This window comes from Hyperolius riggenbachi, chromosome 1, assembly GCF_040937935.1.
Source record: "Hyperolius riggenbachi isolate aHypRig1 chromosome 1, aHypRig1.pri, whole genome shotgun sequence".
NCBI lineage: Eukaryota > Metazoa > Chordata > Amphibia > Anura > Hyperoliidae > Hyperolius > Hyperolius riggenbachi.
The window spans coordinates 226,883,828-226,897,775 of NC_090646.1; positions in this window are offsets into that span (position 1 = coordinate 226,883,828).

Here is a 13,948-nt window from a genome sequence, read left to right on the forward strand (position 1 = left end):
CGTCTGTACAAAAACAATAGCAGATCCCACAGGCAGATACTTAATACTCCTAGGCACTTTATACGACCAAGATATTACAATAGCCTCCTACTATGCCCCAAATGCACACCAATCCAATTTCTACTCACACTTCTTGCAAGTGCTTGCCCAGCACGGCTCTGGCCAGATTATCATCGCCGGTGACACAAACGCCACGTTGAATCCTAAGCTAGATAGACAAAGAAACCCGCACTCCAGTCCTACAACTGAGATCCCTGACACACAAGGCCTAAAAATCAAGTAGTTACTAGACAAATATGGCTTTGTAGACGTTTGGAGAGAGCTATTCCCTACAACTAAGGACTTCACTTTCTTCTCCTACGCACACAACAGCTTTAGCCGTATTGACCACATCTTTGTACAACAACGCTATCTTCACTTAGTCCCGGCGGCCAAGATTCATAACACCCCCTGGTCAGACCATTCGCCCATCTCCATCTGCTTTACACTGTCACCGCTACCCCGGAGGGAGTTCCTCTGGCGTCTTAATGACTCCCTTCTGGCCAGGGAGGACCTCCTTAATCAACTGAAAGACAGAATAAAAGATTATTTTGAGGACAATACCGGCTCTGTGTCTTCCTCCATGATCCTGTGGGAAGCACACAAAGCCACCATCAGAGGCTTCTTAATTGGCCAAGCTAGCGGGATTAAGCGTCAGAGGAACTCTAAAATCGAGGTGCTCTCATCTAAACTAGACAAAGCTGAGCAAGACTGGAAGCAGTCCCCCTCACGCATCAATAGGCTAATTCGAGACAAACTCCGGACAGAACTGGACTTGCTCCTTACAGACAGAGTGGAGAGACAATTGAGGTGGCGGAGGCAGATGTTCTATTATAATGCAAACAAACCCCTCACACTACTTGCAAGGACACTTAAAAACAGACCTCCTCACCCCACAATCCTGAAGGTTCGAGATAGATCAGGCCAGACAGTAGCGAACCCTCGTAAAATTGTCGACATCTTCTCCCAGTTCCTTTCTGACTTATATTCAAAACCTGCTGACGCCCCTGAACAAGATATTGCCAACTTTTTAGGGCAGATCTCCCTTCCTAGACTGTCCCCTGAAACTGCGGCCTGCCTGAGCGCCCCTATTACCGCTCCTGAAGTACTCCAGGCCATTAAGACCCTAAAGGTAAATAAGTCCCCCGGTCCTGACGGCTTTACGGCCCAGTACTATAAAAAAACAGCAGATCTCCTGGCCCCAGTTCTAGCTAACTGCTTCAATGAAATCAGAGAAGGCACCCTCCCCCCTCATAATATGCTCAAAGCTCAAATCTCGATGATTCCTAAAGTAGATCAGGAATGCCATAGCGTACACCAGTTCCGTCCAATCTCATTAATTAATGTAGACTTTAAATTATTAGGTAAAATACTAGCCCTGAGACTGAACAAGGTGCTACCTGCCCTCATCCACAGGGACCAGGTCGGGTTTGTCCCGGGGAGGCAGGCCGAGGATGCCACCAGAAGAGCCATTCTCCTAATTCATCACCTGCAGCGCCAAAAAATCCCAGGGGTGGCATTAGCACTCGATATATATAAAGCATTCGACACCCTCTCCTGGACATACCTTAACCTGGCCCTGCGTAATTGGGGACTTGACTCATATTTCTTATCTTGGATTGCAGGCATTTACTCACACCCCTCGGCGACGGTCCGCTTCTCAGGCCATAGCTCAGAAGTATTCCCAATACACAGAGGTACGAGACAGGGATGCCCACTGTCACCCCTGCTCTTTATCCTGGCCCTAGAGCCCTTTGCATGCTTCCTCAGGGGCAATACCAATATTAATGGCGTTGAGAGAGCGGGTGTCGACCATAAAATTCTGATGTTCGCTGACGATACCCTGTTATTCCTCACGCAGCCTCACATATCGATACCCAATGTACTTCAAGCCTTTGAGGAGTTTGCAAGGATCTCTGGCCTGGGAATCAACCCAACAAAATCTAAGGCCATGAACATCACCCTAAGTCCAAGAAACTATGAAGCTCTTAAAGACTCAAGTCCCTTTCAATGGGTCCAAACACTCCCCTACCTGGGTATTACTCGGACCCCCTCGTACACCTCGCTCTTTTCAGCTAACTACCCCCCGCTACTTAAGTCATTATCAGCTATGACGAACAACTGGGCCTCTAATCCCATATCTTGGCTAGGTAAAATCAACTCAATAAAAATGATGTACCTACCTAAACTTCTTTATTACTTTCGCACCCTCCCAGTAAGAGTACCCGACCACTACCTCCGCATCTTTCAGACCAGAGTCATGTCTTTTATCTGGGGGCATAAAGGGCCACGGGTTAAAAAATCAACTATGTTTGCACACAAACTTGATGGTGGGTTAGGAGTACCCCAGATCAGCTCCTACTACAAAGCCGCAACCATAAGTCAGCTGACCAGGCTCTTCCAATCCCAGGACACTCCTCTTTGGGTATTCTTGGAAATCCCTGACTGTGCGCCCTCCTTGCCTAGTACTTTAGTGTGGCTCCCACATAAATTAAGACCATCTACAATTAGCCTGCCCCTAGCTCACAGCCTTCAGGTCTGGGACTCCCTACGCTACTCAGCCAACCTGCAATCACCTCACTTGCCTCTACTCCCTCTCATCGAGAACCCCTTATTTCCCCCTGGCCGGGAAAGCCCCGGGGCATTTTCTTGGTGGACAGAGCATGGACTATCCCGAGTCATCCACTTTCTCTCTCATAGAGGTATTCACTCCTGGTCTGAACTCCAAGATAAACACCAAACTCCCAAAACTGAATTTTTTCGGTATCTCCAAATCAGACACTGGATCTCTACTCTAATTAAAGACAGAGATCTCCTGACCGACCTCACCCCCTACGAGAACATCTGCCTCCGCCGCCCTAACACCCGAGGCCTAATCTCCACAATATATTCCTTCCTCACCCGCCCCAAGCAACTTGTCCAACATACATATGTATCTAGATGGGAAACAGATCTGTCAGAAACCAAAGACAGAGAAGTCTGGGCAGACATTTGGGGGAGGGTCTCAAGTTGCTCTTGCAATTTACATATGGTGGAGTCAGCATACAAGGTCATGACCAGGTGGTACCTGGTTCCGGCCAGACTAGCCAAAGTCTTCCCCTCAGCTAACCCCTTTTGTTTCAGAGGATGCAGAGTAGTTGGAGATATGCTTCATACGTGGTGGTCGTGCCCTCGCCTTGTAAGGTTCTGGCACAGGGTGTTTAAATTACTATCCGATCTGTTTCACAAACCTATTCCTGAGAACCCCTGGCAGGCCCTATTGCACGCGAAAATAGACACACTAACGTACAGACAAAACAAACTAGCCTCTTTTGTCTTTTCTGCGGCTACCATGTCCCTAGCTAGGAATTGGAAGAAACCCTCTGTCAATTTTGAGGAGGTTAAAACTAGAGTGAACCAATTTATGATTAACGAGAAGCTAACAAGCATACTATGCGACACCCACAAAAGTTTTGAGAAAACCTGGGATCCCTGGATACAACAGGAACACCCCACCCTGGACGACGCATTTATCACTAGGCTGTGAGATGGGTCCCTTTTCCTCTTTCTTTTCTCTCCCCCCTTGAGACCTCTTTCTTTATTCTCTTCTAGCTTCTCCCCCCCTCCCTCTGTCTCTTCTTCCTGCTCCCCCCTCTTCCTCCCAAACAAAGGATATAATACCTCTGAATAGCAGAGGCCTAGGCTCACTGCCAAGAGCCGGCCTCCATAGATTCCCCCAGCCCGACCTCTCCGCCCCTTAGGTCGGCTTCCTCACCCCATACACCCCTCATCGCATACCTCAGATAGCTGGATTATTTCCTCTGAGGTACACCAGGCTTCCAGATAGATATGGAGTCCCCCGCTCGTGGTCCTATGCCGGTCTTGGGCCTGGGACTCCCCCTCATAACCCCCCCCCCCCCCCCCCCCCCAAGTTTCATTTTGTTTTACTTGGCTTTGTTTGTTCCTTCCCCAATGCACCAGGCAACTTTATACTTCAAGCCGATGTGAACCTGTTATATCTCATGTAGTTGCCTCACTGTTAACAACAATTGTAACCTGTATGTAATGTGAGTTACCTCTCTGTAAAAATTTCTTGAAAAACTTCAATAAATACTTTGAAATACAAAAGGATCCTGAGGCTTCCCTCACTGCAGGGTAAATATTCATTTTGAACCTGAGCTTCGGCTCAGGTTCGCTTTAAAGTGTATCCGAGATAAACTTATACTCATTGCATAATTGTGTTCCTGGCTTTCATATAGGTTATAGGGCATTCCTCAAGCCAAATACTTTTTTTTGTTTTGTTATAATAGTCTAATTCCCGATAAACTAAACTTGCCTCGCCCACAGCTGCTTTTGTGCCTTGGCACTGTAGCAAGGGCTTATGGGAGCTCAGTCTGGGCAGGAGGTTACTAACCAGATATTTCTGAGGCAGAGGGGAGGAGGGAGGAGGAGAAGGGGGTGGATTTACACACAGGCAAGCATCGCCAGCCCGCAGCCTGTGACAATGTGACAAACAAAACATGGCTGCCCTTATTGTATCACAGGAATAACTAATCATAAACTTTTGAAGCTTTTCACAGCTAGATATGATGTGTAAACTATCTAATCTTTAGTTAAGATAAATAGACAATTTACTTGTTATAGTTAGTATTTCTTATCTCCGATCCGCTTCAAGGGGCCAGAGACTGCTGGTACAGAAAGGATAAAAATGGACTCTGGACGTATTCCATTCATCATTTGAATATTACCTGTTTGTTGTTTATTATATACTGCAGATTTGTAGTTCTAATTTTCTAAACTGTATCTGTGGCTCCATTTTTTTTGCCCTGTACAAAAACATAGCCACGGATACCAATGTTAAAAAGATCGGCTGTCTTCACACACTTCAAAAAAGGATCCTGTAATGAATAGCAGAGATATGGCCGCAACAGCAAGCGGCATGGCGGCTATCTCTGCGTCACAGTCGGCGGTTTCCGCCGCGCAGTTACACACTGGTGCTTTGCCTGGTCCTTCTATTGCTCATAGACTACGGGCGCCAGGCGACAGGACCTTTATGCAACTAGAAGGGGAGTCAGCTGATCAGGCGATCAGCTGACTCCAGCTATGCTCCGGATTGGCTGAGTGATTGGGGCGGCGCTGTGGAGCGCTTGCAGTATATATAGGACAGGTCATTCAGTTGCTCCGTGTCTGCTGTTGCAAATGCTACGTGTTAGCACTCAGACCTAGTCAGATCCCAAAGTGTGCTAGAACCAGCTGGAACTGGGGATCCACACTTAGCCAGATTACTAATTGAATTGTATTATTTGTTATGACCTTCTGCTAGCCTGACTACTCTTCTGTTTACTGATCCTGTACCTTTGCCTATCTGATATAGTTGCCGACTCTGCCTGAAACACTACTCTGATCTAGCTTTCTGTCTCTGTACCGTATCTGTCCGCTTGTTGCCAAACCTGCTTGTCTGACTCTCCTATCCTCACCAGTAAGCCTAGTCACTGGTGAGGGATTCTCTGCCAGTATCACCTGCTTCTCTGGTGAATACAAGCTGCAGTACTATCTGAATCACCTGCCCCTCAGGTGGTCAGTAGCTGCAGTACAGTCTGAATCACCTGCTTCTCAGGAGATTACTAGCTGCAGTACTATCTGAATCACCTGCTCCTCAGGTGGTTAGTAGCTGCAGTACAGTCTGAATCACCTGCTCCTCAGGTGAATAGTCACTACAGCACTATCCTCTCTACCTGCTCCTCAGGTAATAGTGGCTACAGTACAGTCTAAATCACCCATTCCTCAGGTGATCAGTACACTTGTTGTAATATAGTTCCACCCGCTCCTCGGGTGAACTATCTCACTATTGTCTGTATCTCCAGCTTGCTGGAGTTTGTATTCCTGTGTTACATAGATATACTCCTATCTCCCACTCCTCTGGGAATAGCAAGTATCTTTATCATTACTGTTGCACCAAACACATACCCTCACATTGGTTGTCCTGGTCCTGGCTATACCAGTATTATTGGTGATTCTGCAGATCACACATAATCAGGTATAGCGTCTGTATTATTGGTGATACTGCAGATCACCAATAATCAGAGATATCTGTTCTTGCTGACACCAATCATCACAGATCCGTTTTTGAAAACTGAATGGAAAGTCCGGATTTTGCAGGTTTTCACGGAGCCCGTATACCCACGGAGGCAATGAAAGGCAACACAAAAACGGATCTCCCTCTACAAAGAGAACTTTTGCACACAAAACGGATGCCAAAGCAGATTGCCTACTGCCTGCTCCTCCCCTCAGTGTCATCTTTGCAGGCCTCTTTATCCAATAGAAACACACAGGAAGGAAGGACACGTTTTTGACATATGTTTAAACGGACTGAAAACGTATGCTGCAAAAGCACAACATTTTGAAAAACGGATCAGTTTTGAGAAAAACTGATCCGTTTAAAAGCATTCCAATCTGCAACCTGACAAGTGTGGACCGACTCTAATATCAAGTGAGTAAGATAATATTTATTATAAAGAAATTTATGCTGAGTGTTCACAAATGGTTACCTAATCTACCATTTGTCTCTGCAAATGAGCCTCCGCTGCAGACATGTGTTCTAAACAAAATCATCTTGTTTCCTACCACTTATGGTCACATACTGTATGCATGTTTTAAACCAGTTAATTTTTAACAAGCCCCTCTTTGCATAAGAGCTTAATTTTTGCATTTGCGACATCACACACCAGATGACTGTCATTGCCGTGATGTGTGAATTTGTCAGACATATTTGCATTCGTCTGGTATTTAAAATGTGTTGTTTGCTCTCATTTTTCTTTTATAATATGGGGTTTTTGTAACAATAAACATACACGCATTGTGTTTTGCATGTAATACTATACAGTTGCTGTCATCTAATTGAGGAGAATGGCTCAGCTCACAGAAGCTGTTTCTGTATGTTAGTTGTCAGGGCTGGATATTGGGTGTTCCTTTAGGCTACTCAACACCCAACTGCAGATACAAATGTTTCCCCAGTTCCTAGCCTTGGGCAGGCTTGTTCTAGTGTGTGAATAGTGTGTGAATAGGCACCAAAATTACAGTATCTCACAAAAAATGAGTACACCTGTCACATTTTTGAAAATAATTTATTATATCTTAACCTTTTGGGGACCGACGTAGTTTGAATCTACATCCAGCAGGTGGTGCTGCCGCCCTGACTGGACGTTGATTCAACGTGTGCGCTAACTAACTGTCCTGATGCAATCGTGTGCGCTGGAGAGGGGAGATTAAGCAGTCATATGACAGCTGACATCTCCTCTCAGTGATCAGCAGCCATCGTGTATGGCTGCTGATGACGTGATCATTACGATCGCCGGCAGATCATAGTGATCAAATAGACAGCTGTGGCGGTAGAGGGGAAAGAAGAGGATCCACTCACCTCCCTGCCGTTCCCGCGATGATCGACACTCCCCACCACTCTTGCCAGCATCTCTGCTCCTCCTGACATCAGCGCCGGGTCCCGGCTTGATGACGTCATCAAGCCGCGACCCGGAACTGAGCGGCAGTAGTAGCAGAGATGCCAGCTGGAGCAGAGGGGTCTGCTGCAGCTCATCGCTGGAGCCTGGAAGGTGAGTGATGGCTGCTGACTAAAGCGGGGACACCTGCCCATACAGGGGACACTATGCCCAGCATGACCCTGCAGGGATCCGGATGCCCTAACCCCCCCAAACGCGCCCCCCCCCCCTTCAGCAAAAATGTCTGATCCTTAAGGGGGGTTAGGTGGCCAGTCCCGAAAGGGTCAAGATGGGATAACACCAAAGATTTGACACTTTGATACAATGTCAAGTAGTCAGTGTACAGCTTATATAATAGTGTAAATTTGCTGTCCCATCAAAATAACTCAACACACAGCCATTAATGTCTAAACCACTGGCAACAAAAAAGTTAGTACATTCCTAACTGAAGAATGTCAAAAGTGTCAATACGCTGTGTGCCCACCATTATTTTCAAGCACTACCTTAAAGCGGAATATAACCCAGCATTTCATCTTTGCTCTAAAAGATTATTTACAGCATATTATATGCAACCAGCTTTTTTTTTTTTACTAGACCAGCATTGGAAGGGTTACACACAGAGCTTGAAAGTTCAGTGCAGTGAAATGCAGATGCATTCGAACTTTAGATAATGTTATCTTGTGTTTACTTAAATGTATCAAGTGAGGAATGTGACACATTCTCTGACTGTGGAGAAGCTGCCATGCATCATCTCATAGAATTTGGTCTGTGCCTGCATTCTTTTCAGCCTGAACAGCACAGTGACGCCTGGCCACTAATGACCAGTAATGTTGTCTGGAATTCCATATGAAATGGACAGTTGGCAATCTTTTATTGAAGCAGCATTGTAGCAAAATGGATGTTTTACTGTGATGCTGCTAGAAAATAATAATTACAACTTTACTGGTAGAGCCCCAGCATCATTACTGGCCAATAGTGGATTACACCCATGCAGCAATTATTTGTTGGGGGATGAGACCTATTGCTTACACTGATGACCAGTGGGGTTTAGTAGGTTCTTTTTGGTCCATTATAAAATAAAAAATACTGAATCTTCTGCTTCTAGGTATTTTAACTTGGTTTCCCAATCCCAAGTATCCTGTATCTTATTTTATGAATAAACACATAAGATGAAACAATGGAAGTGATTAACAAAAAGATTTAATTAGAAATATCTGCCTATCTGCTCCTCTGCCCAAGTATCTATGGACTTGATGGACTGATGGATTAAAAGTAGTTATTGGCTTAGCTCTTGTTTTTAAGTTTTCTCACAATTTTACTTGCAAACATATTTCATGGCTTTATACCTTACAGCACAAGGGGAAAAGAGGCACCCAGGGTATGATAAAAGTTAAAACCAGAGCTAATATTAAAGCTATTTATTATAAATTCATATTGCAAAAGAGGACATACTGACAAAAATCTATAAAACCTCCCCCTTAAAACCAATATAGATCAACTGGGCTGGCTAACACACGTGTCCCTAAATAGGAGTGCCCTTTCTATATTCCTAGGTTTTCTACATGCATGTAATTTTCTTCGGGCCCAGACTGATCAATAATTGTGACATCCAGTGCCGGACAAAGCTCTAACACAATCTTCAGTGCTGCCTTCGTGTGCATAGATAAGCACACCTCTAAACAAATAACGCAACCATTACTGACACATAAAGTTCCAATGTCAAACCTCAACCGGCTTTCTGCTGCGAGCATATAACACCTTTCAGCTATTTCATAGCCCACTCACGTGTGTGTTGACAGTAGGACAGGTTCTCACCGCGCGATTCCTCACTAATCAGACAAGCTGATGTGGTGCGGGAGCTTGTCTATCCATTCAGTACGGGCACAAACTTTGCCGGTTCCAGAGCTCAAAGCCAGCAGATGCCAGGAGGAAGGTTGTGGAGGCACGGGGACAGACGCCACGCCCACCTGTCAACGGACCTCACGTATCACGTGACGCGTTTCATCCAATCAGGATTTCATCAGATTAAAATTAAAAGCAAAGTTTGTCATTTTGTAGCAAAGATATGCCCGTGTGGGTATAAAAGTAAGTGCCCTTTAAGACGCTGCACGTCTGATGAAATCCTGATTGGATGAAACGCGTTACGTGATACGTGACGTCCGCTGACAGGTGGGCGTGGCGTCTGTCCGCCACCACATCAGCTTGTCTGATTAGTGAGGAATCGCGCGGTGAGAACCTGTCCTACTGTCAACACACACGTGAGTGGGCTATGAAATAGCTGAAAGGTGTTATATGCTCGCAGCAGAAAGCCGGTTGAGGTTTGACATTGGAACTTTATGTGTCAGTAATGGTTGCGTTATTTGTTTAGAGGCGTGCTTATCTATGCACACGAAGGCAGCGCTGAAGATTGTGTTAGAGCTTTGTCCGGCACTGGATGTCACAATTATTGATCAGTCTGGGCCCGAAGAAAATTACATGCATGTAGGAAACCTAGGAATATAGGGAGTGCACTCCTATTTAGGGACACGTGTGTTAGCCAGCCCAGTTGATCTATACTGGTTTTAAGGGGGAGGTTTTATATATTTTTGTCAGTATGTCCTCTTTTGCAATATGAATTTATAATAAATAGCTTTAATATTAGCTCTGTGCACCCTTGTCAATTGTGATTCAGTTTAAACTGTCTAGTGAGGTAAGACGAGCGCTATATACAATATATAGTTTTAGGTTGCTATCCTGTTCAATTGTGTTGTTTCCTTAAAAGTTAAAAGCAGTTAAAAAGAAAAAAGTTGAGGTGGCTTGGCTCAAATGAAGACACAATCATACAATTAATTACTCTTAATGTGCACTGGCGACACATTTTGTGGGACTGCACCCACTTCCTCAGCCCAAATAAAAGTGCCCAGAAAGGGCTTAGAGTTCACAAAAGGCATCTAAACTTGGCTCTAAGAACTGTCTGGGCACTTTTATTTGGCCTGAGAAAGTAGGCGATTATGTCTTATTTTTAGGTAAACCACTTCAACTTTTTTATTTTAACTGATTTTAACTTAGTTTAATCATACTCTGGGAGACTCTTTTCCCCTTGTGCCGTTCACTCTTTTTAGAGGGATACACCACCTGGGTCTTACATGGCCTAGCCACCTCTAACCCCATCCGGTTCCCTTTTACATCAAGAGCGCTACCATACCCAGCTTGCCTGGACACGCAAGTGAAGTCGGATTTATAGATCTCCACCTGTCTGCAGCAGTTGGTTGCCCTTCTGCAACCTTCCTTTGTGAGTACACATTTCGTTTTTTGCTTTCCTTTCTCTGTCGTGACTCACTGCACCATTGGGGCTCCCTTTGTATCTGTGTTTGTTTTTCCCTCCAGGGGGTCGCTTGACCACCCCCACAACTGTATCAATACTTTACAGACCTCTTGCTAAAAAATTATTCGCTACAATACATATTCTTAAACATTAAACCAATATATATATATATATATATATATATATATATATATATATATATATATAATGTGTTGTTGTGTCTGTCGCCATTTAGGAGATTTTCTCATTGACTGCCTGGACAGAAAGTTATGGAGAATTCTTACAAATGGAGAAACAAGACAGCAATAAAATTGAAACCAGGTTCTAAACCATTACCCCGCTATCCAAAACTAAAATAAAAATAGTCCTAGATTTGGACATTGAAAGCTTTAGCATTTAATAAAATATGTTTCTTATAGCAGTTTTATCTAGAATAGGTAATAATTAATGCTTCGCTTCTGTAGGCAGGAGACACATTTCATCTTCTTTTGACTCATTCACAAAAATCTCTCTGCATACAGGGGGGTTACCGGCTGTCATTCATGGATGAGGCTTATGGCATGTTGACAGTTGACAAATGAAAAGCTGTTGCTGTTATTCATCTATGTCTGTAAATGTGCTTTACCTGCCACCCACCAACTTGCATTCTGTAATCTACTGTCAGTAGTTGGCCAGTCCTCACCTAGAAAAATGCCAAAATGCCTTTGTGTCTCCAGGTAGGTGGTCGGAGATGTGTTTTTCCTCCCTAGGCGTAGTGTACCTGTTAAAACACTGTGTCATTTGGCTCCAGCTTTAAGCCCTTGGGCAGGAAGATGAAAGATCTACTCTGTTAATTGCACTAGCATTTTGACTTAGCAAATGGCAATCATTCGATGTATCCTATTGTGGCATTAAAACAGGGATTTGGTTGAAGCACTGCTTTAATTCCTCCCTGGCAGTTCTAGTCTTTGAGGCACCTTCTATAAATCGCCTGCTTTTGTTTGGAAGGCATCTCAGTGTCTTGGCAGCTAGCTAAAGACATCCTAACAAATATGTGTAATTGTAAAGAGCTGCGGCCACACCCTAAAGACAGCAAAACACAGTACGTCCCCCCAACCAGCATTCATTCTCTGCATTGCTCAGCACCTGTAGACCACTCTTGTGACAACTGCTTTGTGATGGATTACTATGGTCTTATAAGCACCAACAAGTGAGCACAGACTGCTTAATTTACAGCGGACCTTATGACAGAGAATCTGATAAGTAATCAGTTTCAGATAAGGCTCTGCTTGATCATTACACAAAATAAATGATCCCTTAACACCAGCTGCCTCAACAGTTGAGAGTAGATTATTTAATTTCCTTTTATCAACAAACAAAAGAAAATATCTCGATAAGGCCCAAGGAAATGAAACAAGCTATATGTTTTATTATGGAATGGTTTCATCAAAGAGGATAAGAGGCCGTGTTTTTAGCCATAATGATAGAGTCCATTTTGCTGTATAAGAAACCTGACTTTCATATATGGAATGTTTTTGCATCCTTTTAAAGAGACTCCGTAACAAAAATTGCATCCTGTTTTTTATCATCCTACAAGTTCCAAAAGCTATTCTAATGTGTTCTGGCTCACTGCAGCACTTTATATTATCACTGTCTCTGTAATAAATCAATGTATCTTTCCCCTGTCAGACTTGTGGGCCTGTGTCTGGAAGGCTGCCAAGTTCTTCAGTGTTGTGGTTCTGCTATGAACTCCCCCTTCCAGGCCCCTCTATGCACACTGCCTGTGTATTATTTAGATTAGGGCAGCTTCTCTCTTCTCGCTTATCTTTTACAAGCTGGATAAATCATCCTCTGAGCTGGCTGGGCTTTCACATACTGAGGAATTGCATACAAGCAGAGCTGTCTGCACTCTGCAGGAAGAAACAGCCTGACACTTCAGTGGATGATAGCTGCAGGGGGAAAGAAACACACAAATGATCTCTTGAGATTCAAAAGGAAGGGTGTATACAGCCTGCTTGTGTATGGATGTATTTTCTATGTGTGGGCATACTGTACATCAACCTACTTCCTGTTTTGGTGGCCATTTTGTTTGTTTATAAACAAACTTTTTAAAACTGTTTTTAACCACTTTTAATGCGGCGAGGAGCGGCGAAATTGTGACAGAGGGTAATAGGAGATGTCCCCTAACGCACTGGTATGTTTACTTTTGTGCGATTTTAACAATACAGATTCTCTTTAAGACTTGTTAATTATTTAGAAAGTTCAACTTCTCTGTTAATTGCCACAATTTATTCTCCTGACATTTTCTTATCTGAAAATAATAAATTAAGTTATTACATGTTAGCAAGTCTTCTGTTTACTGTTTACTTTTCTGTTTAAAGGACAACAATATAAAAAAAAAGTAGGCAGTTAAAATCTGACAGAACTGACAGGTTTTGGACTAGTGCATCTCCTTACGGAGGGTCCTCTGAGTTTTCATTGTTTTTTTAAAGCATTTCCTGAACAGCAGTTTAACTGCCAAACAGTAAGATATAGTGATGACCACAAATAGTGGTAATTTTGCATCAAAATTTGCAATTAAGATGCAAAATCGTAGTTCGAAATTTCGGGAAAAATCATAATCAATTTCACCTGTAATTGTAATCGCGTTTTTGCCTGAATTTTGCGTGATTTTTTGATGACTTTACCCCATCCATGCTAATGTCACCAGAATTTCTACATATGTTAAAGAAAATCTGTAAACTCAAAAAGTTCCCCTGGGGGGGTACTCACCTCGGGAGAGGGAAGCCTCAGGATCCTAATGAGGCTTCCCACGCCATCCTCTGTCCCTCGGGGGTCTCGCTGCAGCCCTCCGAACAGCGGCGATGTAAATATTTACCTTCTCTGCTCCTGCGCAGGCGCTATGGCAGCTGGCGGCTCCGAAGTAGGCGGAAATACCCGATCGCCGTCAGGTCTGCTCTACTGCGCAGGCGCAAGTCTCCGACGCCTGGGCAGTAGAGCGGACCCGACCGAGATCGTGTATTTCCGTCTACTTCGGAGCCGAAAGCTGCCACAGCGCCCCCGCTGCAGCCTGGAAAGGTAAATATTGAACCAACAGTCGGGTCTGTCGGGCGGCTGTTCGGAAGGCTGCAGCGAGACCCCCGTGGGACAGAGG